The sequence below is a fragment of the Terrapene carolina genome, unplaced genomic scaffold, assembly GCF_002925995.2.
Source record: "Terrapene carolina triunguis isolate 2854851 unplaced genomic scaffold, T_m_triunguis-2.0 Scaffold69, whole genome shotgun sequence".
In the NCBI taxonomy this organism is placed as follows: domain Eukaryota; kingdom Metazoa; phylum Chordata; order Testudines; family Emydidae; genus Terrapene; species Terrapene triunguis.
In genome coordinates, this window is record NW_020664420.1 from 15,321,692 (window position 1) to 15,345,157 (window position 23,466).

The window sequence follows — 23,466 nt, forward strand, 5'->3', positions numbered from 1 at the left end:
CAAAGAAGTTTTTGCTTTGTTTGTGGTCATAGCAAGTCAGTGGAAGAGGGGAAAACAAAACCCAGATCTGATTCCTGTGCTGTAACAACTAACGGAACCCTCTGAGACTGGAGGCTTTTTAACATAGGTAAAGAAGGAATAAAACAGAAAAGATTGTGAAAGGAGGAAACATGCTCACCCCCATTTCCTATTGAAGTCAGTGGGATTTTTCTGCTCTGAATTTCAAATGTCAAGTTCTCAGTTTCTAGCTGTAACAACCTCTGTGATCATTAAGAAAAAAATTAGCTTGTCTCACTGCTAATTTATTTTTAAAATTCATATTTGTGTAATTGACATTTTAGCCAACACCATTTTCAGTCTTCAATTTGGAAAAACTAAAACCATGAATCCTAGCTGGCAACCTATATATATAAACTCTTTCCCTGGGCCTGCTCAGTCTGGTTCCTAAAGAACAAGTTGTTTTTTTTTTTTTTAAACCCTAAATGGCAGATCCCCTGTTAAGCCAGCAGTGCACTTGAGCTCCCCTTGTCTGCGGTTTAGACATGTAGGGTTGGCTTTTAACTCCTTCACCCTCTCTCCGTCTCTCCTCTGTCCCCCAAGGAGTCCCTGATTGTCAAAGGAAATGCTCCAAACACACCTCTAAAAGCCCCTAACCTCTTTCCATGCAAGGGAGAAGCTTAAAATCGGATCACACGGGCGATCTCTCCCCTCTCTCGACAAGCCACAGAGGCACCCCCCCACCCCCACCTTTTCCTCCAGTCCCAGCCAGAGTGTCTCTCTCTCTCTCTGCCATTATGTTCAACCATCTTTTAACCAGGCCTCTCTGCAGGCTGCAGTGGCAGTGAGAGAGCCCTGAGCCCTGTCTGCCCGAGGTCCCCCTTGCAGGAGCAGCCCCCCGGGTGCGGGTCGCTGGCCCTGCAGGGCAGCAGCAGGTCTGTTTGCATGGGGGGTGCGGCGTGTGCATGCAGCGGGTTCGCTTTCTCCCCCGGGCCTGGCTGCTGCTCCCACGCGCGCTAGGCCCCGCTGGGCTGTGGCAGAGCGGCCTGGAGTGCGGCAGCCGCGGTTCTCTCCCCGGGCCCGGCCGTCGCCGCTCCTGCAGCAGCCGCCGCCGCCCAGGGGGCTCCCGGGCCGCCGGGGGGAGGGGGAAAGGGTGTCCCCTGGCTTCCACCCGGGAGGATTCCTCCGGAAAGGGGAGGCAGCCGGCGCCAGCGCGCAGGGCCGAGGTCACCGCAGCGGTACAGCTGCCAAGGCTTGACGGCTGCAAAGTCCAGCACGGCGGGGGGTAGTTAGCGGCTCCCCTGCCTCCAGCCGCGGGAGGGGTTAGGGCGTAGGCACCTCGGCCTCCCAGGGGAGCACCCTCTCCTCCAGGCAAGGCCCCTGCGGCCTCCAGCCCCCACCCAGGCCTCCCCTGCCCTCTGAACAGGAAGGGGCTTTAGCTTGGTGCTGGAGAGCATGTAGGGATTCTAGTTAGGAGCCCCTCCCCCCAGTGTGGAGGGGGATGGGGGCCAGGAGTGCAGAGGAGACTGGTTGGGAATCTGCCATTGTGGGGAGAAGAAGGGATCATGATTAGGAGCCCCCCAGTGAGGGGGAGTGAAGGGTGTGGAGGAGACCGTGGTTAGGAGCCCCCCAGTGAGGGGTGGAGATGGGGGTGAAGGGTGTGGAGGAGACTGACTGTGGTTAAGAGCCCCCCAGTGAGGGGTGGGGATGGGGGTGAAGGGTGTGGAGGAGACTGACCATGGTTAGGAGCCCCCCAGTGCAGGCAAGGGATGAGGATGACAGGTGTGAAGAAGACCGTGGTTAGGAGCTGCCCCGGTGTATTGAGGGGATGGGGGCGAGGGATGCAGAGAAGATTGTGGTTTTGATCTGCCCCAGAGAGGGGAAGGCATGGGAAGTGAGTGAACCAGAAAAGACTGTGATTAGGAGCCGCCCCAGAGTGGGGAGGAGATGAGTGTGAGGGATGTAGAGAAGACTGTGGCTATGAACCACTTCTGTGTGGGGAGAAGATGGGGTGAGGATCAGAGAGAGACAAGACTTTTGTCAGGAGCTGCTTCTTTAAGAGGAAGTGTTGGAGGGGAAAAAACGGTGATAAGTTATACCAATGGGGGGATTGGTTGGGGTGGTGCAGAGAAAATCATGTTGAGGCGCCACCTCACTGAGGGCATGGGAAAGGGCACAGAAAAGATTGATGGTGGACAGGACAGCAATGGGGGCATAGAAGATCTTGATTTGGAGCCACCCTCAAGTGTGTGTTGAGGAAGCCAGGCCCTGGATTAGAGGATGGAGGAGAAAGAGGGGCACTTGGTTAGGAACTATCCCAGTGCTGAGAGGGGTGGGTGCAGAAAAGGCCTTGATGAGGAGCCATTCCAGACCTTTGGGGAGTTGAGTGGACCTTGATCAGGACGGAGTCATATTTGGGGATGGGGGTTGTGGGAGATGAGAAGACTTCGGTTAGCAGCACCCTCTCCCTGCCCCCTGTGCTTTGTGAAGGTGTGGGGGAAGATCAGATCTTGGTTAACAACTCTTTTCCACCTGTGCCCTAAAGAGGGTTGAGAGGCAAAAGAAGCCACCACAGTGCTGTTGGGCGTGGGGAGGGGACAAAGAAGTGATTTCTTCTGGAAGTGGATTGTGGGGTGGGGAGAAAAATGATGTGTAGAGGGAGAAAACACTTGTTAGTGTTGCCCCAAATACTGTGAAGAGGTGGGAGGATGGGAAGGAGAAGACCTTGGTTAGCTGCCACCCCAGAGCTGATGGCATGAGGGGGCAGTTATGACGTTAATCGGCAGCCACCCTGACTGTAGGGAGTGGAGACAGAGAAGACCTTGGTTAGCAGTCACCCCACTGCTGCGGCCGAGTCTGCCTTGTGCAGCAAGAGAGATCCTATGAGGATTTTTATTGCAGTCTCTTTGTTAGCTACAGACACACAGCTCACAGCTTTCAGCCAGGTTGTGGGAGGTAAGTGGGGGAGGAGAGGAAGGGAATGTTTGTGGGGTGGAGTTGGGGTGTAAGGATGTTTGTATGCAGTGGGGATATAATTGAAATAGGGGGACATAATTGAAATCACCCCCACACCCAAAGAAGAAAAGAGCCCCTGCGATTTTCAGGGACTTGTTGGCAACTCAGCGAGGGTTGCCATAGCTTTTTATGTAGGGTGACCAGAACCGGCTGAAACTGGTTTGAGGCAGATCAGCTCCTGAACACAATGCAGTCACTGAGCTACTACAGTGGGATAGCTTCCTCCCTTCATGGCAGCCAAAAGCAGAGGAGCTTGCAGAAAGATACCATCCCAAAACAGTATGTGAATGCACACTTTAGACACACAGCACTGGTATGTGGCTAATGTAGTCATAAAGGATTCTGTATATAAATTTACATATTTGCAGTAACTGAGATTACTTTAGCTTTTCATTCCTTTTTATGTTTAAAGAATGGGCAAGAGCTGAGATTTATGACCCTTATTAAAATATTTTTGCTTTGCAAGGGTGGGACACTGGTTAAACTAAATAAAAATGGATTGAATGATTTGTAATTGTAGTTATGCTTGTGACTGAAGAATGCTGCTTTGCATGCTGTTTTATTTACAGGGTGTTGTCTTACGGTTTTCTTCGTTATAAGATGTGAAGGGGGGTGCTGTGTCTTAAAGGCCAAAGGAAACAGTATTGTTGTAGAATTGTGCATAAAAGCATTGCAAAGATGCTGTAAGGCATACTCTTTTTTTTTTTCTTTCTTGTAGGCCTATTGATTGGGGCTGCCTTTAACCCTTTCATATTTGCAGAGGTAATGCATCTCTGACAATAACTGAGCATTGGCTAAAAATCTTTCAAAGGTCAAGGTTCACAAGGTGAGATATGGCATTTTGAGTATGACTATAACAACAGTATGAAGCTACATGTATACAAAAACTAAATCTGACTCCTGATTGCACACTTGACACATTGGCGAAGAAACAATGGTTTAAATGTAGGTGAAGAAATACTATTAACCTCATCCAAATTTAATGGGATTAAAGCTGTTGTTTGTAAAGACTTACTGATACCCAGGCTAAATACAATATCTTCATTTATATATCTCATAGAGGAGGATTTTTTCACTGTTCAGTCATACAGAATAGGCCTCTGAGTGACAATCATAAATTGTGGACCACATGGCACTGAACTATTCTGCATTGCAGTACAGCATTACACATTTAGAATTTTCCATCTAATTATTTATAAATATTGATTGCATGGCCAAATCTAGGTAGCCTACTTATTATTTCTGAACTAACGACTTTAATGTAATACCAGTATTTTATATATGTTTTATGTATAGGTGTATAATATATATAAAACATACCAAGTTGATTGTGTTTCTTAAACTGTATTACACCAAGAGAATTTCGCAGCCAAGTGGAAGGATATATTTTAGAGCTTTGATGGCGTTCCAGTGGATTATTAATGACATAATTATAATATTGAGCAGTTATGAAATAAGAATAGGAATGGGCAGTGCATCAGCTGCTAAGGGATGACTACTTTTAACCAAAGCTTCACAGCAATGGATAATGGACAAGTTTTTTTTGTCATCTAAAAAATAAATGTGTACTTAGATTTGAGCTGGCATTTGCATCTTATACTGAAAGCTGGAGGCTTCAGAGAGAGGTAGAGGGAGAGAAGAAAGCAGTAATGATTATAGCAAAGGGAAGAACAAAGGCTGTTAGAGCTTACACACTGGAACACTAAATATTTTGCCTTGGGGATTCTTTTGCTAGAACTGTTACTTCCTAAAACAGGAAATCAGCAACTCTCGAATCTTATCCAGTATGATTTTCACAAAGCTAACCAGTCCTGGCTGTAAGCTGGTTTTATAAATCTACAGTCAAGAAAAATATGGAGGAAAAATATTGAAAATGTATTTTATTCTAGTGTGAAATGAGTTTTTTTTCTTTGTGTTCAGCAGAATAAAGTAGACAGTCTTAAAAGCCTTGAGAATTTTTGGATTGGGTAAGTTGTATGGTGGCTGTTGATAGGCAGGGTGTCTATATCAAAGAGTGACAAATATAAAGGAACCTTTTCATTTCTGACTGCAGTAGATTACATAAGGTATTTGGAAGTGAATTGTGATATAATGAAAGTGGCATGTTAAATGTTTAGCCAGAATATATTTTATGTAGTTTTATATGTAGGTATAATATATTGTGTTTCTCAAATTTGATAGGGTAATGAATAGCTTGCATGGTGGAGTAAAATGCCTAACAAATCACTGTGCTATGATTTCTTTTAATAGTTTACATAATTTCTGAGTGCAGAGGTTCTATATTTGACTATAAACATCTGTAGCAGAATTCTGCTTGCAAACACAAATCCATGTTGCATAATAGGAATAGTATTTATTGCTGATGATGATGCATGCTCTTTTCCAAGTGTCAGCTGAAATTCATATGGTTACATGGGAACACCTTTCATTTCATTTCATTTTTCCCCACCAGAATAGTAAACTATTTTAAAACTGTAGATAATTGAATTGAACAAAACTCAGTGTATCTGTTTTATTTGAATTTTGGCACTAATTCTGCATTATGCATTTTTTTTTTTTTTTTTTTTGCAAAGGATGTCTTATTTACATTTTACATTTGCGAGGAAGTTTATACAGTAACATGAGAAACCTGAATAGATGCTGGTTTATATGGTACTTCTGGTGGCTTTGTTTTTTCCACGTAGGCCAGCTTTTTCAGTTGAAAATACTGCTTAATGTTAGAGGGTTGGTCGTCTGTATCAGTAATCATGAGCTCATCTTGGATTGAGGATTATCTGGGGTATTTGATCTTGAACAGAGGGATAATGATTTATCAGGTTCCAGGTCTCCTTTGAATGGAACAGCTAGGTTTCTGTTTCTTGGAAGTATGACTGTAAGGTAGAACATACATATGCATACTGATTCCTGGAACTGAATGTAAAAATATTGACCCTAATGTTTTCAGGGCCTGTTCTCTTTGCTGGTGTTGCACAGACAGGCCTTGCCTGATTTGGAGTGCTCTCACTGAGATTCCCTGTAGCTGCTTCATGCTGCTTTTGAGCAAGAATTGCCATCCAGTTTGCAGAAGACTGTATTAGTCTGAGTGGAGGAAATAAATGGAAGAAAGTGTAATTAGAATATTATTCTCTTTTTCATTAGATTCAGGATTTCAAGAGCTGTTAAGTTACCATTATAAATTCTTATGTTCAGGTGTCTGTAACTTAAAGTTTCAGCCCATTTTACATACAAAAGATATCAGAGTAGGAGAGAGCTATTTTTGTAATAATCTTTCAAAACAGCATGCAAAAAGAGAAGTGTTTGGGATTTAGATGGTTTTGGGGCTTGTCTTCAGTTTAAAGAGAAACTATTGCGGCTGATAGACCCAAAACTTGACGTACCTTATTTAAGCAAATTTGTTAGCAAAATGTAGGCAATTTTACATGTCATCTTCCTCCACTGTTTTACTGTGGAGGTGGTCTGCTCAGCTTCAGAGGGTCAGTGGGAAAGCAGTGCTTTGTCATGGCCTAGACTAGAGCAGCGCTCCCCAAACTGTGGGGTGGAGGTGCAGAGAACCGTTTGTGGGAGGGCATGGTGGGTCCAGGCTAGCAGTCATGGGGGCAGGGAGGGAGTTTAACCTAGCCCCTCCCCACCCCCACCTCTGCTTCCAGCCCTATCCCCGCTCCCAGCCTTGGTCCCCAGCTGGGGCTCCGTTCCCGGCCCTGCCCCCAGCCGCGGCTCCGTTCCTGACCCCAGCTGCAGCCCTATTCCCAGCCCCCTTACTCCTGTTCACGTCTCCCTCTTCCCCCCACGGGAGCCAGCTCCTGTGGGTGGTCATGTAGACGGGTACCCCTGAAAAATTTGGGGACCACTGGCCTAGAGAATAGAGCACTGGACGAGGAGTTAGGAGACCTGAGTTCTGTTCCTGGCTTTGCTGCAGACCTGCTGAGTCACTTTGGGCAAGTCATTTCCTGTCTCAGTTCCCCCATCTCTAAAATGAGGATAATGATACTGACCCTTGCAAAGTGCTTTGAGATCTACTGGTAAATGCTATTTATTATTATCATGTTAGTGAAAAATCTGCCCTCTTGCTGCCAACCAAAGATTGGCAATAACTAAGTTTGAAAAACCACATTTGGTTCTTTTTGACTAGAAGAATGGGACATGGGCACACAAAGCATGTACAGAAGAGAAGAACCAAAAAGAGGAATGGGTATTTAGAAATTTGGCACCCTTCCTAGTGTACTCAGAGGAGGAGTTGGCCAGGTTCTTTGAAAACCTGATCCTGAGCAAGTAATGTACAATGTAACTTTTGTAACTTTGCCTTAATAAAAAGTACAAAAGACAACCCCAACAACAACAACAAAAACACAACCAAGAAGTAGGCCGTTAGGAGTGAGAACTCCAGTTGAAACTCCAGAGAATTCCCCTTCTTCTCCTTTCACTTTCTCCCCCCTCTGTCTCCACTAAGAAGTTAATTCTACGTTAACAGCCCACTTTGTAGACAATTGATGATTGGAGGAGGAAGTAGATTTTCAAGCTTCCGAAGAGACATAAATCACCAGTGATTTTTTTTTTTTAAATAGTAGAAAATATCTGTGTGTGATTTGATTTTTTTTTTAAATATGGAGGCTTTGTTAGTTTTTGATTTCACAATTGTTATAATTAAACTAACCTTTCCACAAATCCGACATTAAAAAATTCCAAGATATAGTACCCATAATTTAAAAACAAAACAACAATTGCCAACAGTTAGCTGTTAGAAGCATAGGAAATAGTTGGCAAATGGCAAACTACTGAAGTTCTCTTTAGAGATCAAAACAAAACATAGTTTTGTGATAGTGGACCATTGTTGGCTTGCCATTGCTTGGTAGTCCATAACTGTAAAACTCAGCTAAGGTGTATACACAAATAGTGGTCTTGCCATACCTTATAGTAAAGATTTCACAGCCAAATTCTGTACAAAAGTTTTGTATTTTTTAAGGTCCCAAACCTGAACCCATGAGCAAAGACTGTTTGAAAGAGCTTTGTCTCTAGGAACTACAGAAAGCTAGGGGAACATAATGCTGATTTCCACCTGTCTGCTCAGCCTGTCTGGAGCTGCTATTGCACCCTATGTGAAGAAATGGATGCAGACCAATGCCTCCTGAGGCACCCAAATTAGTTGTATGTCCCAGTGGAAGCTATTATGCATAGACCTACATCCTTGGCTGTTCTCTCTGCCAAATTATAGAAATACACTATGGATATATTCTGTCTGGCATGGATACCTGTATGTGTCTGGGGTCTCCATGGCTTCACCATCCCAACTATAGACTTCAGATGCTTTCATTCCTAAGATGTTTTCTTAAAATGGCACGTTGCTTGAGCTCAAGACTTCATTATTTTTACAAAATATATCACAGAACACTATGAAGTATTATAAATAATTAAAACCAAACAACAATTGTCAAAATCAACAAAGTACATTTTGTGATGCATTGTCTTCATTAATTGTTGGCTTACAGTACTTGCTAATTCACAAAATGTCAGTAATTGACAATCAGTCTCCCAGGTATTAGTGTGGATTAACAAGGTTCTGCTGTACTTCAGAAATAGGATAATATAGAAATGAGTTAAAAATAGAGAATACTAAATTTTTGTTACAGCAATTTTTATTCCATCATATATATTTGATAGTTTGCTTTTAGTGTTGCCTTTAGTTTACAATGCCAAACAATAATAATCTGGGAGTATAATGTAGTCAAGTCTCATTCCATGGGCAGGTTAGTGATATAAAGGTAAGGGAGGTGTCATTTGATTTGTAAACTCTACAGAATCATAATTTCAGTGGTGTCACCCTCCGCAGCATGGCAGGAGGGACTTGCTATCTCCCCTGGCTCTCAGCTCCATGTCTCTGGTTGGTGGAAATTTTGATAATACTGTGTCGTCAGAAATGGGTTGAGTTTGGTATTACTCTAAAGCCATTTCTCCAGTGCAGTGGTTCTCAACCAGCTTCCGGGGCCCCCTGGGGGCCATGAGCAGATTTCATGGGCATGGACAACGCATGACTCCTCTGTTTGGGGAGGCTGTGGCCCCATCCTGAGGCCCATTTCTGCTCAGCCTCCTCTCCTGGAAGCCCTGCCCCTGTTCCACCCACAGCCCTGCTCGGCCCTCTCACCTGCCGCTTGTGCCTGTTCTCCCCTTCACCTGCCGCTCGCATCTCTTTGCCCCTTCCCCCAGACCCGTGCTGGCTGGCCAGCAACTCACGCAGGCATGCCTCTCGTGCCGAATCCCCCCGGACCCCCCGCCGGCTGGCCAGCAGCTCACGCAGGCATGCCTCTCGCGCCCAATCCCCTATGCCTGCCCGCTGGCTGGCCGCTCACTTGCCTGTTTGCCCCCTCCCCTAGGGGCTGCTCACCAGCCGAGACAGCTGGCCAGCCACTCATGCGCCTTTTTGCCCCCTCACTCAGAGCTCTCCCCTCGCCTGGCCACTCACATGAATGTGTGTGCCTCTTCGCCCCGTCTCCCCACCCGCCGGCCAGCCAGCTGGCCACTCATATGTGTGCACCTCTTCTTCCCTGGCGCCTGCCAGCCGGCTGGCCACTCATGCACCTCTTCGCCCCCACCGGCCAGCCGAGCCAGCCAGCCTCTTCACCCCCTCCCATGAGGCTCCCTTGTCGGTGGAGCTGATATGGGAAGAGGATAAGTCGGACTGGGGCCTCGGAGGGGAGCACATGCGGGACCGCAGGCGGGACGCCCACCCTTTCGGCGGCGGTGCGCTCCAAAGGCAGCGGGCAGGCTGTTTGGGGAGGCTTAGCCTCCCCTGGCCTTTTATACGTGCCACTTATGTTCAGGGGTCCACCAGGCATGGCTAGCGTTAGACTCGCTGGGGCCCAGGGCAGACAGCCGAAGCCTGATGGCATGGAACTGCAGCCCGGGGCAGCGAGACCCACCAACAGGTGCTGAAGCCAAAGCCTGAGCAATGAAGCATCACAGTGCCCCCTGTGGTGTGGGATCCTTTGCAATTCCCCTGCTTGCTACCCTCTAAAGCCGGCCTTGTCTTTTATATGCAGAAAAAAAGTTGGTGTGACACAGGTGGATCATGGAGTTTTTATAACCTGATGGGGAGGGCCTCAGAAAGAAAAAGGTTGAGAACCCCACTCCAGGGAACACATGGTACCAAACATGACAAACCAAGAACAATTATGTAGCTATTTATTTGAGAAAATGTTATGTTATCATAGAATCATAGAATATCAGGGTTGGAAGGGACCTCAGGAGGTCATCTAGTCCAACCCCCTGCTCAAAGCAGGACCAATCCCCAACTAAATCATCCCAGCCAGGGTTTTGTCAAGCCTGACCTTAAAAACCTCTAAGGAAGGAGATTCCACCACCTCCCTAGGTAACCCATTCCAGTGCTTCACCACCCTCCTAGTGAAAAAGTTTTTCCTAATATCCAACCTAAACCTCCCCACTGTAACTTGAGACCATTACTCCTTGTTCTGTCATCTGGTACCACTGAGAACAGTCTAGATCCATCCTCTTTGGAATCCCCTTTCAGGTAGTTGAAAGCAGCTATCAAATCCCCCCTCATTCTTCTCTTCTGGAGACAAAACAATCCCAGTTCCCTCAGCCTCTCCTCATAAGTCATGTACTCCAGCCCCCTAATCATTTTTGTTGCCCTCCGCTGGACTCTTTCCAATTTTTCCACATCCTTCTTGTAGTGTGGGGCCCAAAACTGGACACAGTACTCCAGATGAGGCCTCACCAATGTCGAATAGAGGGGAACGATCACGTCCCTCGATCGACTGGCAATACCCCTACTCATACAGCCCAAAATGCAGTTAGCCTTCTTGGCAACAAGGGCACACTGTTGAGTCATATACAGCTTCTCGTCCACTGTAACCCCTGGGTCCTTTTCTGCAGAACTGCTTCCTAGCCATTCGGTCAATAGTGTGTAGCAGTGCATGGGATTCTTCCATCCTAAGTGCAGGACTCTGCACTTGTCCTTGTTGAATCTCATCAGATTTCTTTTGGCCCAATCCTCTAATTTGTCTAGGTCCTTCTGTAATGTATCCCTACCCTCCAGCATATCTACCACTCCTCCCAGTTTAGTGTCATCGGCAAACTTGCTGAGAGTGCAGTCCACACCATCCTCCAGATCATTAATGAAGACATTGAACAAAACCGGCCCGAGGACCGACCCTGGGGGCACTCCGCTTGATACCGGCAGCCAACTAGACGTGGAGCCATTGATCACTCCCCGTTGAGCCCGACGATCTAGCCAGCTTTCTATCCATCTTATAATCCATTCATCCAGCCCATACTTCTTTAACTTGCTGGCAAGAATACTGTGGGAGACCGTATCAAAAGCTTTGCTAAGGTCAAGGAATAACATGTCCACTGCTTTCCCCTCATCCACAGAGCCAGTTATCTCATTGTAGAAGGCAATTAGGTTAGTCAGGCATGACTTGCCCTTGGTAAATCCATGCTGACTGTTCCTGATCACTTTCCTCTCCTCTAAGTGCTTCAGAATTGATTCCTTGAGGACCTGCTCCATGATTTTTCCAGGGACTGAGGTGAGCCTGACTGGCCTGTAGTTCCCCGGATCCTCCTTCTTCCCTTTTTTTTAAAGATCTGCACTACATTAGCCTTTTTCCAGTCATCTGGGATGCATTGCTTACATAAAAAAGACACCGATCTTTGATGATCCTAGGGAAGTTAGCCTTGACATGTAGAACTGAAAACATTTATTCATCAAAGTCAACTTCGGTGTTGTCTCCATATAGGGCACCACTGCTAGACATGTTGTCACACTGATACTTGTCTGAGCCACACTTGCACATCTCTGTACAAGGTAGGCTGCTGACCAAACATTAGCAGGGGTGGTAAGCATCTGGTGTTTGCACACAAACATTTGATTAGCTTAAGGATTGATTCGGAAGCATGTGGTATTTTGCACATAACTGGTGTGATCAGTCCATCCTCCAAGACACATCTGTGTCCAATGGGGGGGGGGGGGTAGTTTTCGATGCCCTTGATCATCCTGGAGCTGTTCCATTGCTTGATGATTTGCCTTCTTGATGCCAGGTATAAATGCTCCCCTTGTTGATGGCAATTTTTTTCTTTTTGTCTGCTTTTTGGAAAACATCCATCAATGTAGCTCTGCAAGTGTCATAATGTTGGTCTTCAAATGGTAAACTCAGCAGATGAACATCTCCATTGCATTTATGACCTCATCAATGACTATCGTAGCCATTCCAAGCATGTTCAGAGTGAAGAGAGAATCTCTGGAGACTGAATCAAATGTTTTCCAGTAAGATAATTCAGTCTTTCCAACAGCACTTGTAGTGGTAGATTACGCACCTATGGCACACAGTTGTCGTAGAAACCTGTCTTTCACTCAAGCACTCGTACATGAGGTTCTGTGATAAAATGTCAGCCTTGGGCTCCATTTGCTTGCTGTCATATTTCTGGTGCTGAAGTCACTGCAACCACTGATGCACTACCTAAAGAAGAACTACAAGTCATGCAATATTTTTTTTTTTTTTTTTTGAGGTTTGGCATCAGCTATGGATCCCTGAAACACACACATACTGCAGGACAAAACACTTTTCCATAAAAATTTAGCAGCTGCATATAACTGTTGACGTCAGCACTTTCTTCCACTTTTCATAGTACCATGTCTTTTGCAGCTTTTAAGGATAAGCGCTGTGATTCATTTCTGTGGATAGGGTTGCTAAAAGCTACATCCCTATCCCATAGTTCTTCTTCAATAAGTGCTTTAAGAGCCTTTCTGCTAAGCATCTGTTCCTCTTCAGTCCAGTTCAAAGCACATATTTCTCTGTACTTAGCCTCTGCATCAGCTATTGCCACCACTTTCCCATCCATTAAAGACTCTGTGAGGCAATTTATGAACTCTAGCTGAGTCGCACAGTTTGCAATAGTAAAATCAGCCATTGTTTCTGTTGAATTTTACCTTTTGACGTATCACATTACATACATTCTTGGTATAGTACTCGATGTGATACGCACTGTCCTAGGCCTTGACACCTTTTGGGTCAGTGCACACTCACTTTACTTTCCATGCAACATTCTCTCTAAGAGTGATTGATTCATACAGTGTCTCACCAGTGTCACATGTTGAAACAGTGTTTAATGGATGCCTTTGGGCTTTCGGCTTACTGCAAAAGAAACAGATGTTCTTCTCAAAATGCATGCCCAGGGACGTAGTATAAGACAAATCTCGCCCATAGCAGGCACTTTTCTGGCATCTTCAACTTTTTCCTGAAGCTCGATATATTTCCTCTCCAACTGTACCACATTCCGTTTGTGCGTGCTTCTTGTGTTTAACCAGCTCTGCCACAGTGGTATTCTCCAAAGATTCAGCTGCTAGTCAGTATTCTCCAGCTCCCCATTGACGCCTAAAAATAATCAAGGCCAAAGTAAAAACAAGAATTTTGTAATCAATTACTTTGGGATTGTAATTAATTATGTCAGCTATGTTATGTAACTATGTGCAGGCTATTTGTGGATGGATTCCCATAATTTATGGCTTGCTGCTGATGTTTTAACCAGTATCTCATTACAACTCTTTTGGCATAATAAACAAAGCTGATAATCAGTACTACTGAACCATTTCTTTTTTTGTCAGTGATGGCTGTGACCTGGGGTCCCTGGGGCAGCCCTCACTTAAAATGCCAATGTCAGGGTAGGCTGCAAAAGGGAGAGCAGATAACCATCAGTTTTGGGAGTAACACTGAAGTTAAACTCACCAACCAGTCACAAACTGTGCTCCTGATCCCCCACACTGGTTATCAAGAAGCCGAAAGAAATCACACAGCCCTCTTTATCGCATTCCAGTTCTTTGGCTCCCAATCAGGACATAGGTCCAGTACAGTGAGAAGTTATTTAAGAACTTTGCTCACTATACAAAATGTTCTTCTGACCCCAAAAGGTCAGCCGCGTTACCAGGTCAATATTAGTTCGGATCTTACCCAAAATACTACACTGCCAGCCAATCCTTTAGTGTTTAGAACTAAAGGTTTTATTATAAAGTAAAAAAAGAAATGACAAAAAGAGAGTTGTTAAGTAGTAAATCAATCAGAATACATACATAAGACTTCAAAGTCCATATATTAGGTTCTTAGCAGTATTGGTGAGTTTGCTAGTTTAAAAGTCCCTTTGGAATACATCCACAGTGTGGATGGGTCATTCAGTCCTTTGTTCAGAGCTTCAGTTTGTCGAAAAGTTACTCCAGAGGTAAGAAGCAGGAATGAAGACAAAATGGAGATGATACATCTGCCTTTTATAGTCTTTTGCCATGCAGCTTGTACGTCCTTTGTCCCAAATACAAGCTGCCCAGCACATGGCATGGAAAAGCCTCAGACTTCTCTGTCCACAGGCATACCACATGAGCCTTGCTGACTCATCAGGTGTATTCCCTGGTTTCTTTCAATGGGTTCACTGTACAGTTGATAACCTTTAATGGGCCATCGAACAGGCTAGGTAGTGCTGATGGCAATCTGTCTGGGGGTGTCACCCAGATGTACAGCACAAGTTTGAAATACAGATATACCCTGCATATCTATAAATCATGATACAAAGGTAATACAAACATATAAACAAGATTATCATACTTGGCAAATCATAACATTTTCACAGATACCTTACATGGCAAATCTGGTCAGATTCCTTGCAATTTTATAATATTGGTATTAACAATAACATAAAATGTCACCCAGATTCCATACAACATCACAATGGCAAATCAATTTGAAGCTCTCCTTCAATTACAGTAATCTGTAACATTAAAAAACCACAAGAGTATCATGTTCTGAGCATTGACTAATAACACACTACTGTCAGTTGAGAGCCATAGTGTAACTTTTTGTGAGGGCTGCATGTTTGACGTGCCTTTGTTATAGTATAATTTTTAAAAGTTGATTTAAAAAAAACCATATTTTCTTGAATATAAACCAGCAGTTCTCAAACTGTGGGTCGGGACCCCAAAGTGGGTCGCGACCCCCTTTGAATGGGGTACCAGGGCTGTCTTGGACTTGCTGAGGCCTGGGGCTGAAGCCAGAGCCCCACTGCCCAGGGCCGAAGCCAAAGCCCGAGGGCTTCAGTCCTGGGCGGCTGGGCTCACGTTGCAGCCCCCTTGCCTGGGGCTGAAGCCCTGGAGCTTCAACTTTGGCTCCCCTGCCCAGAGCAGTGGAGTTCGGGTTTTGGCCCCCCACCTGGGCAGTGGGGCTTGGCGGGCTCAGGCTTCAGTCCCCCCTCCTGGAGTCATGAAGTAATTTTTATTGTCAAAACGGGGGGTCGCGGTGCAATGACGTTTGAGAGCCCCTGATATATACACACATAATTATTCTAGGTTTGTCATGTTTGGTACCATTGTGTTTGTAGGAGAAAGGACTTTCAAATGATACCCAACTTTCCACCCATTTCCAATGATATTGTATTATCAAAATTTCCACCAACCAGAGGACTTGAAGCTGTGAGGTGGAGGGCACAAAGTCCCTCCTGCCACGCTGCAGAGGGTGACACGACTGAAATTGTAGGTTTTTATGAATCAAATGATGTCTTCTTTACCTTTCTATCATTAACTTGCTCACAGAATTACACATGCTCCCAGACTATAATACATTATATTGTTAATGGGTGGTGAAGTTTGAAATTTCAATTTTTTTCTTCTATTATCATCCTGATTTGCTTTCAATATCTTGAATCATGAAACTAGCATAAAAATCATTTAACTAAAGCAAAAGTGCACCGCCATTGTCACAGCAACGTGGGTTTTAAATAGCATCATAGAAATTCATTTATACTCTTCTCTTACCTCCCTCTCCAGGATTTCTCTGAATTAAATTTCTGAACATACAGCCGTGTAGTTTGTCCTTAAGTAGATTTTAAAAAAAGGTGGCTGAAATTTGTACTCGTTTTGAGAAAAAAATATAATTAGCTTGGTCTAGCTTAGGAGGTGCACAAGCTTCCCTATTACTGCATTTCAACATAACTCTTATAGCCAGTTTTGGCCTTGCTTCAGCATAGCTCTCCAGGTTTACACTGCTTTTGTGATAGAAACAAACAAGGCTATGGAATATCCCCAAAGATGTGTTTGTTAGGGACCTGAGCTCTTATTGAGTTTTTGTCTCAAGAGGGGAAACAGCTGCTGGAATACACCCAGTTGTGCTGTCTACTCCCAGATACAAGTTTTTGTGCATGATGTAGTCGTGTCTTCATGTTCCTAACTCTAGCCTCCTAATTTTTTTAGATAGCAATAGTTTTAAAGTAAAACTATGTAATGTGTTATTTCTGTTGTTGTAACATCTTAACCTTGAGGTCAGAGTTAAGGTTGTGAGTATGAGTGTGTTAAAGAATTGAATATATTCATTGTGGGTGGCAGTATTTTAGAAAGGGTAGGAAGTTTGCTGTGGCACTAGAGAGGCTGAGTGTATTTGAATATTATGATATTCGGAAGCGAATCCTGGGACCGATTAGGTCTGAATATTAATTTTGCCTTAACTGGTGACGTCTTTGTTTTTTAGTGATTCAGGAAATGTAGCTGAACATCCTTAACAATTTTCTTTGAGTGGAATAATAAACGTTTAAACTGTTTTAGGCAATAATCAACTATTAGATAGTTACAGTTCATAAATGTAATTCATGATTTTCTTTGCAGTGAGCATTAATTTAAAAGTTTTAATATTGGCAAGATTTTGCCAGTAGTATCCTTGCTGAGATTTCTGTTTTCTAAAAAAAACCAGAACTTTTTTGAAAAATGTGTGCAAATTGAGAGGCTGATATTAACATTTCTTCTACTCACTGCAATCTATGCATAGAGTCAAACTTGATTTTTTGTTTTTTAAGTTTAATAATTGTTTGTTATGTTGAATTATATTAGGTTCTGTTGCTTGGTGCAAATTTGTCTGAAGCTGAGACACACTAGCACTTCAACAAAAATATTAAGGAAACTGACTTCATCACTTTATTGGTATTATGGGTAGGGTAAATTAACTTTTATTAGGTTAGAGAGCAAAAAGCCTGTGTTTTGTAATAGTTGCATTTCTGAAGCAGTGTTTCTTCTGGTTGTCACATAGTAACAAATTGTGGGATTTTTGATAAGCCAGAAAGGTCTTGTGTGCTATGCGGGGATGAGAGGCATTACTGATTGAGTTTCAAGTGGCTTCTACCATATCCTAGTTGCCTTCTGAGTATTTCAAACCACGCTGAGTCACAGTTTGAGTTGTGGTTACTCCAATTTCCTGGAGAAGTTATGCTAGTTGATAGCTCATGAAAACTAGTGTACTGCTTTTGTTTGCCTTAACATATTTGGCTTTAACAGCGAATCATCAGAACTATTGATCAGCTGTCACTGCTAACATATTTGCTTTTGTTTAGGCTGGTGTTAAGAACTGATATCCATTATTGATGTTCTAACTGGGAGATAGGGCATGTCTATGTGGAGAAATTTCCTGACACAGCTACATGGGAATAATTATTCTGTTGTAGGTACATTGTTATAGCTCTTTGTGGGGACAGTTGATAAAAGTGAATTTATTCCAGAGTAGAATGTCCACACGGGGACGTATACTTGTATATTTACACTGAAATAACTAATTAGGCATAGCTATGCTGGGAAATTTCCCAATTTGACAACACTTCAAGCTAGCCATTGATAAGCTCCCTGCACATTACTACTATTTATTATTTTTGCAGTACTCATACTGGTGCTGGGTTGCTTTACAGATCAAATAGAAAAAAGTGGTCTCTGCCCTAGATAATTAACAGCCTAGTTCTAGACATAATATGAATTTGGACAACAACTGTTAAGGAGAGAAACGGGTGAGGAAGGATAAAGGTAAGAGTCACAAATTTGCATTTTTATTTTTTTTTTGGTGTAGGCATATGCACATTTTGAATGTCTCAAGCCACCTTCTCCCCCATAATAATTGTATACTCACTTCTTGTGGGAATTGCAAAAGATGTGCATATTGAAGAGGTATTTGAATAAGGAGACAGGGTGACTATGTAGGTATTGGCAGAACTATGTAGGGCCTGGAAGGTGAGGACAAGGTAGTTAGATTTCATGGAGCAGAAAAGAGGGAGCCAGAAGAAGGATTGAGAGACTGTGTAATGTGGTTAGATTCATGGAGAAAGAGGTGTGATGGTTCTTGGGGCATCCAGGAGTGTGAGTCGCCTTGTTATGGAGATATCCTATCTCCTAGAACTGGAAGGGACCTCGAAAGGTCATCGAGTCCAGCCCCCTGCCTTCACTAGCAGGACCAAGTACTGATTATGCCCCAGATCCCTAAGTGGCCCCCTCAAGGATTGAACTCACAACCCTGGGTTTAGCAGGCCAATGCTCAAACCACTGAGCTATCCCTCCCCCCATGCCCTTTCTCTAGCTGGAAGGAGTTTTTCTTGGAATAGCTTGATGTCAGCTCCCTGACACCACCAACTTTTCAACCTTTCAATCCATCTCCTCTAGGCTATGCCAGCCCTAACTTCGCCTTGCAGATTAACAATAGGTACACCCAAATCCCTGAGTCCCTTTCATTCATTCCCCTGTGATGTTCAGCCCCTGACACTGGCTACGCATAGACATTCCAGATTCTGTGCACCCAAAGGGGCAGTGTTTACCAAGTTTACCTTAAACCACTGCTCCTGTAAACCATACAGCACTTGTGAACACTTATGATAAAACAAAAGTAGGTTTATCTAAGAAAAAATAAAGATTTAACGAGAAACACGAGAAGAGTGGTGGAAAGAAATGGTTACAATACAAAACAAAATCATAATATGGGATCTAGGTGCTACACTTAGGAAAGGTAACTATTGATATCTCATAAAGGATATTTTCTCCCTCAAAGTTCAATCTGTTGCAGAGCTGTCTGGTTTCTCAAGAACCAGGATCCAAATATTTATGAAAGAACCCCCACTTCACAAAGGGTTTCCTCAGTGAATGGATACAAAGTGTTTCTCCTGTTAAACTGAAAACAGCCTTTTGTTTCTATTCACAGACAGGGAAAACCTCTGTCTTGTAAGTTTTCTCTTATACCTTTAAGTGATTTTGATTGTTTGTCGTTTCCTCTGATGGTTTCCCATTCAAAGATTTAGTATTTTGCAAGGATAAACAATTGAGTCTTGCACTGGATCACTGGCCAAACAGAAGGGGGTGGCAACTCTCCCTTGCCAGTATGGGCCATCCCCAAGACACATTATCTACTGGTGACTAATTTCTATTCCCAAGTCCGTAAAAAAAACTTTCAGTATAAAGACATTATTCCTTAAATATTACCCATGCAATCATCTCACAATGACTGTGAATGTTGACAAGTTACAAGCTTTCTGTAGATACCAAACATGTTACTCTTTATGAATAAATAGCCTGTAAGACATAGAATCGTAGGACTGGAAGGGACCTCAAGAGTTCATCTAATCCAGTGTGCTGCATGCATGGCAGGACTAAGTATTATCTAGACCATCCCTGACAGGTGTTTGTCTAACCTGCTCTTAAAAATCTCCCAAGATTCCACAACCTCCCCCAGTGCATAACCACCCTGACGGGAAGTTTTTCCTAATGTCCTACCTAAACCACCCTTGCTGCAATTTAACCCATTGCTTCTTGTTCTATCCTCAGAGGTTAAGGAGAACAGTTTCTCTTCCGTTTCCATGTAATAACCTTTATGTACTTGAAAACTGTTATCATGTCCTCTCTCAGTCTTCTCTTCTCCAGGCTAAAAAAAACCCAGTTTTTTCAATCTTCCCTCATAGGTCATGTTTTCTAGACCTTTAAGCATTTTTGCTGCTCTTCTCTGGACTTTCTCCCATTTGTCCACATCTTTCCTGAAATGTGGCGCACAGAACTTGACACAAAGAGGCCATATCAGCGCGGAGTTGAGCGGAAGAATTACTTCTTGTGTCCTACATACAACACTCCTGCTAACACATCCCAGAATGATGTTTACTTTTTTTGCAACAGTGTTACACTGTTGATTTGTTTACAGTAGAACCTCAGAATTATGGACACCTCAGGAATGGAGGCTGTTCGTAAGTTTGAAATGTTCGTAACTCTGAACAAAACATTATAGTTGTTATTTCAAAAGTTTACAACTGAACATTGATTTAATACAGCTCTGAAACTTTACTATGCAGAAGAAAAATGCTGCTTTCCCCTTTTTTTTTAGTAGTTTATGTTTAACACAGTACTGTACTGTTTTTTTGGTCTTTGCTGCTGCCTGATTGCATAATTCTGGTTCCAAATGAGATGTATGGTTGACTGGTCAGTTCATAACTCTGGTGTTCGTAACTCTGAGGTTCTACTGTAGCTTGTGATCCACAGTGACCCCAGATCCCTTTCTGCAGTACTGTTTCCTATGCAATCATTTCCCATTTTATATCTGTGCAACTGATTGTACCTTCCTAAATGGAGTATTTGCATTTGTCCTTATTGAATTTCATCATGTTTACTTCAGACCTTTTCTCCAGTTTGTCCAGATAATTTTGAATTTTAATCCCATCCTCCAAAGCATTTGCAACCCCTCCCAGCTACGTATCATCTGCAAACTTTATAAGTGTACTGCCTATGCCGTTATCTAAATCATTGATGAAGATATTGGACAGAACTGGACCAAGAACTGATCCCTGCTGGGCCCCACTCGATATGCCCTTGCAGCTTGACTGTGAACAGCTGATAACTACTCTCTGGGATTGGTTTTGTAATCAGTTATGCACCCACCTTATAGTAGCTCCATCTAGGTTTTATTTCCCTAATTTGTTTATGAGAAGGTCATGTGAGACAGTATCAAAAGCCTTACTAAAGTCAAGATATACCACAGATACCGCTTTCCCCCAGCCACAAGGCTTGTTACCCTGTCAGAGAAAGCTATTAGGTTGGCTTGCACAATTTGTTTTTGACAAATCCATGCTGACTGTTACTTACCACCTTATTATCTTCTAGATAGTCACAAATTGATTGCTTATTTGTTGCATTATCTTTCCAGGTACTGAAGTTAAGCTGACTGGCCTGTAATTCCCGAGTTGTCCTTAGTCCCCTTTTTATAGATTGGCACTATATTTGTGCTTTTCCAGTCCTCTGGAATCTCTCCCGTCTTCTGTGACTTTTCGAAGATAATCGCTAATGGCTCAGATATCTCCTCAGTCAGCTCCTTGAGTATTTTAGGATGTATTTAATTATGCAGGCTCTGGTGACTTGAAGACATCTAACTTGTCTCAGTAATTTTTAACTTGTTCTTTCCGTATTTTAGCCTCTGATCCTCATTTTCACTGGCATTTGCTATGTTAGACATCCAATTGCTACTAACCTTTTTGGTGAAAACTAAAACAAGAGTCATTTAGCACTTCTGCCATTTTCACATTTTCTATTATTGTCCCCCCCCATTGAGTAATGGGCCTACCCTGTTCTTGGTCTTCCTCTTGCATCTAATGTATTTGTAGAATGTTTTCTTGTTACCCTTTATGTCTCTAGCTAGTTTCATTTCATTTTGTGCCTTGGCCTTTCTAATTTTTCCCCTACATACTTGTGTTGTTTTTTTATATTCATCCTTCATAATTTGACCTAGATTCCACTTTTTGACATGTGTTTGGTCTTGTGGATTTGTTGCGTCTGAGGTGAGAGACAATGGTTTTTATGTCACAGGGGGCTAGTTTTAGCAACTGTTTTAGATGGACAGAAGAGAGAGAGAGAAGATGATACGGGTATGACGGAGGCTGGAGAGAAGGAAGTTGCAGTAGTTTAGATGGGAGAAGATCAGGGAATAAAGATAATTTTAGTTGTTGGGATAGAGAGAAACATCTTCAAAATGTGGAGGGGAAAATGCAAAATTTGTACACAGCTTGCATGAGAGGACAGAATGAAGGGTAGGAGATGAAGATCACACAGAGATTTAAAGTCTGAGTGACAGGGAGGATGGTGGTGATAATAGGGAAGGAAAATGGGGTAAGTGAAGAAGTCTTAGGAGAAAATGAGCTTTATTTTTGACTGTTACACATAAGTTGTTAGCAAAATATCTTGAAGGGAGGTTGCTGAGGCAGCCTAAAATTCATTTGGAAGCACAACACAAGTCAGGAGTGGAAAAGGTAAATTTTCAAGTCATCTTCATAGAAATGGTAACTGAAATTGGGTGAGCAAATAATGTTGCTCAACTATAAGGTTTAGAGGGAGAAGAAGGGGCCCTGAACCCATGTAGATCCCACAAAGTGGAGAGGGGAGGGGGCACTGAAGAGCAGTTAGTGGTAAGAAGAAAACTAAAGAAAGACAGTTTTTTACAAAGGCTAGAGCAGGGGTGGGCAAACGTTTTGGCCTGAGGGCCACATCGGGGTTGCGAAATGGTATGGAGGGCCGGGTAGGGAAGGCTGTGCCTCCCCAAACAGCCTGGCCCCCGCCCCCATCCGCCCCCTCCTACTTCCTGCCCCCCATCTGACTCCCCCGCTGCTTGTCCCCTGACCACCTCCTTCTGGGACCCCCACCCCCTATCCAACCACCCTGCTCCCAGTTCCCTGACTGCCCCCCTGACCCTTATCCACATCCCTGCCCCCGACGGGCCCCCCGGGACTCCCACCCGCTATCCAGCCCCCCCGTCCCCTGACCGCTCCCTCCTGGGGGCCCTAACCGTCTCCTGGGACCCCACCCCCTATCCAACATCCCCCTTCCTGTCCCCTGACCGCCCCCTCCCGGGACCCCTGCCCCTAATTGCCCCCCTGGAACCCTTCCCAGCCCCTTTCGGAATGTGGCCCTGTGGACATGGGCGGAGGACTCAGGAGGAGCAGGGGCAGCGGCGCAGCCGGAGAGCCACTTCTCTGTGGCCGGCTGCCCGGTGCTCCTCCTGAGTCTTCCGGCCTGCGATCGCCATGCTCCCGCCACCCACACACCTCCTGCCTGCTCCCCTGAGGCTGCAAGTGAGCCTTCCTCCCTGCTCTCCCCTGCCCCTCCCCATGGGGGGTGCGCTGGTGCTGAGCTACCCGGCAGCGGGGCGAGCTCAGGCCGCAGGGGAGGGGGAACAGCAGGGGAGGGGCCTGGGGCTAGCCTCCCCGGCCGGGAGCTCAGGGGCCGGGCGGGACGGTCCTGTGGGCCGGATGTGGCGGGCTGTACTTTGCCCACCTCTGGACTAGAGGAAAAGACAGGATATCAAGGAGGGAAGATGATGATCAGCTGTATCAACAATAGTGGAGGAATGAAGGAGACTAAGGACTGAGCATATGGGGCCCAAGATGTATCAAGAAGTGATTGTTAGAAACCTCTAGATTTATTGAATAGTAATTTGAGAAGAAAAAAGGTTGTTTAGCATAACCAGTTCCACAGAAGTTGCAGTCAGTCGTGTCTGCTTGTAACTGAGAGAGCAGAACCAGACCTCTGAGCTACGAGTACAGACGCTCCCCGGGTAACCAAACCTGCACTTACGGAAAAAGTTCCGTAAGCGTTGTTGTTTTTGTTTGTTTGTTTGTTTTTTGTGTGTAATTGTCCGGTATACG

General features: G+C 44.2%; 1 protein-coding gene across 4 annotated transcripts in view; it reads left to right on the forward strand.

Annotated features, from left to right (window-relative positions):
- Positions 1-831: 831 nt before the first annotated feature.
- The window catches only part of ZNF532 (zinc finger protein 532), an 86,141-nt gene continuing 63,506 nt past the window's right edge, over positions 832-23,466 (forward strand). The window contains exons 1-2 of one of the 4 annotated variants that reach the window (XM_024217455.2): positions 832-932; positions 3,731-3,838. The gene's annotated coding sequence lies outside the window, so the exon portion shown is untranslated. Of the gene's footprint in view, positions 933-3,250; positions 3,326-3,730; positions 3,839-23,466 lie in introns of those variants that run through there. The other 3 variants (XM_024217456.2, XM_024217457.2, XM_024217458.2) reach the window with 3 other exon arrangements.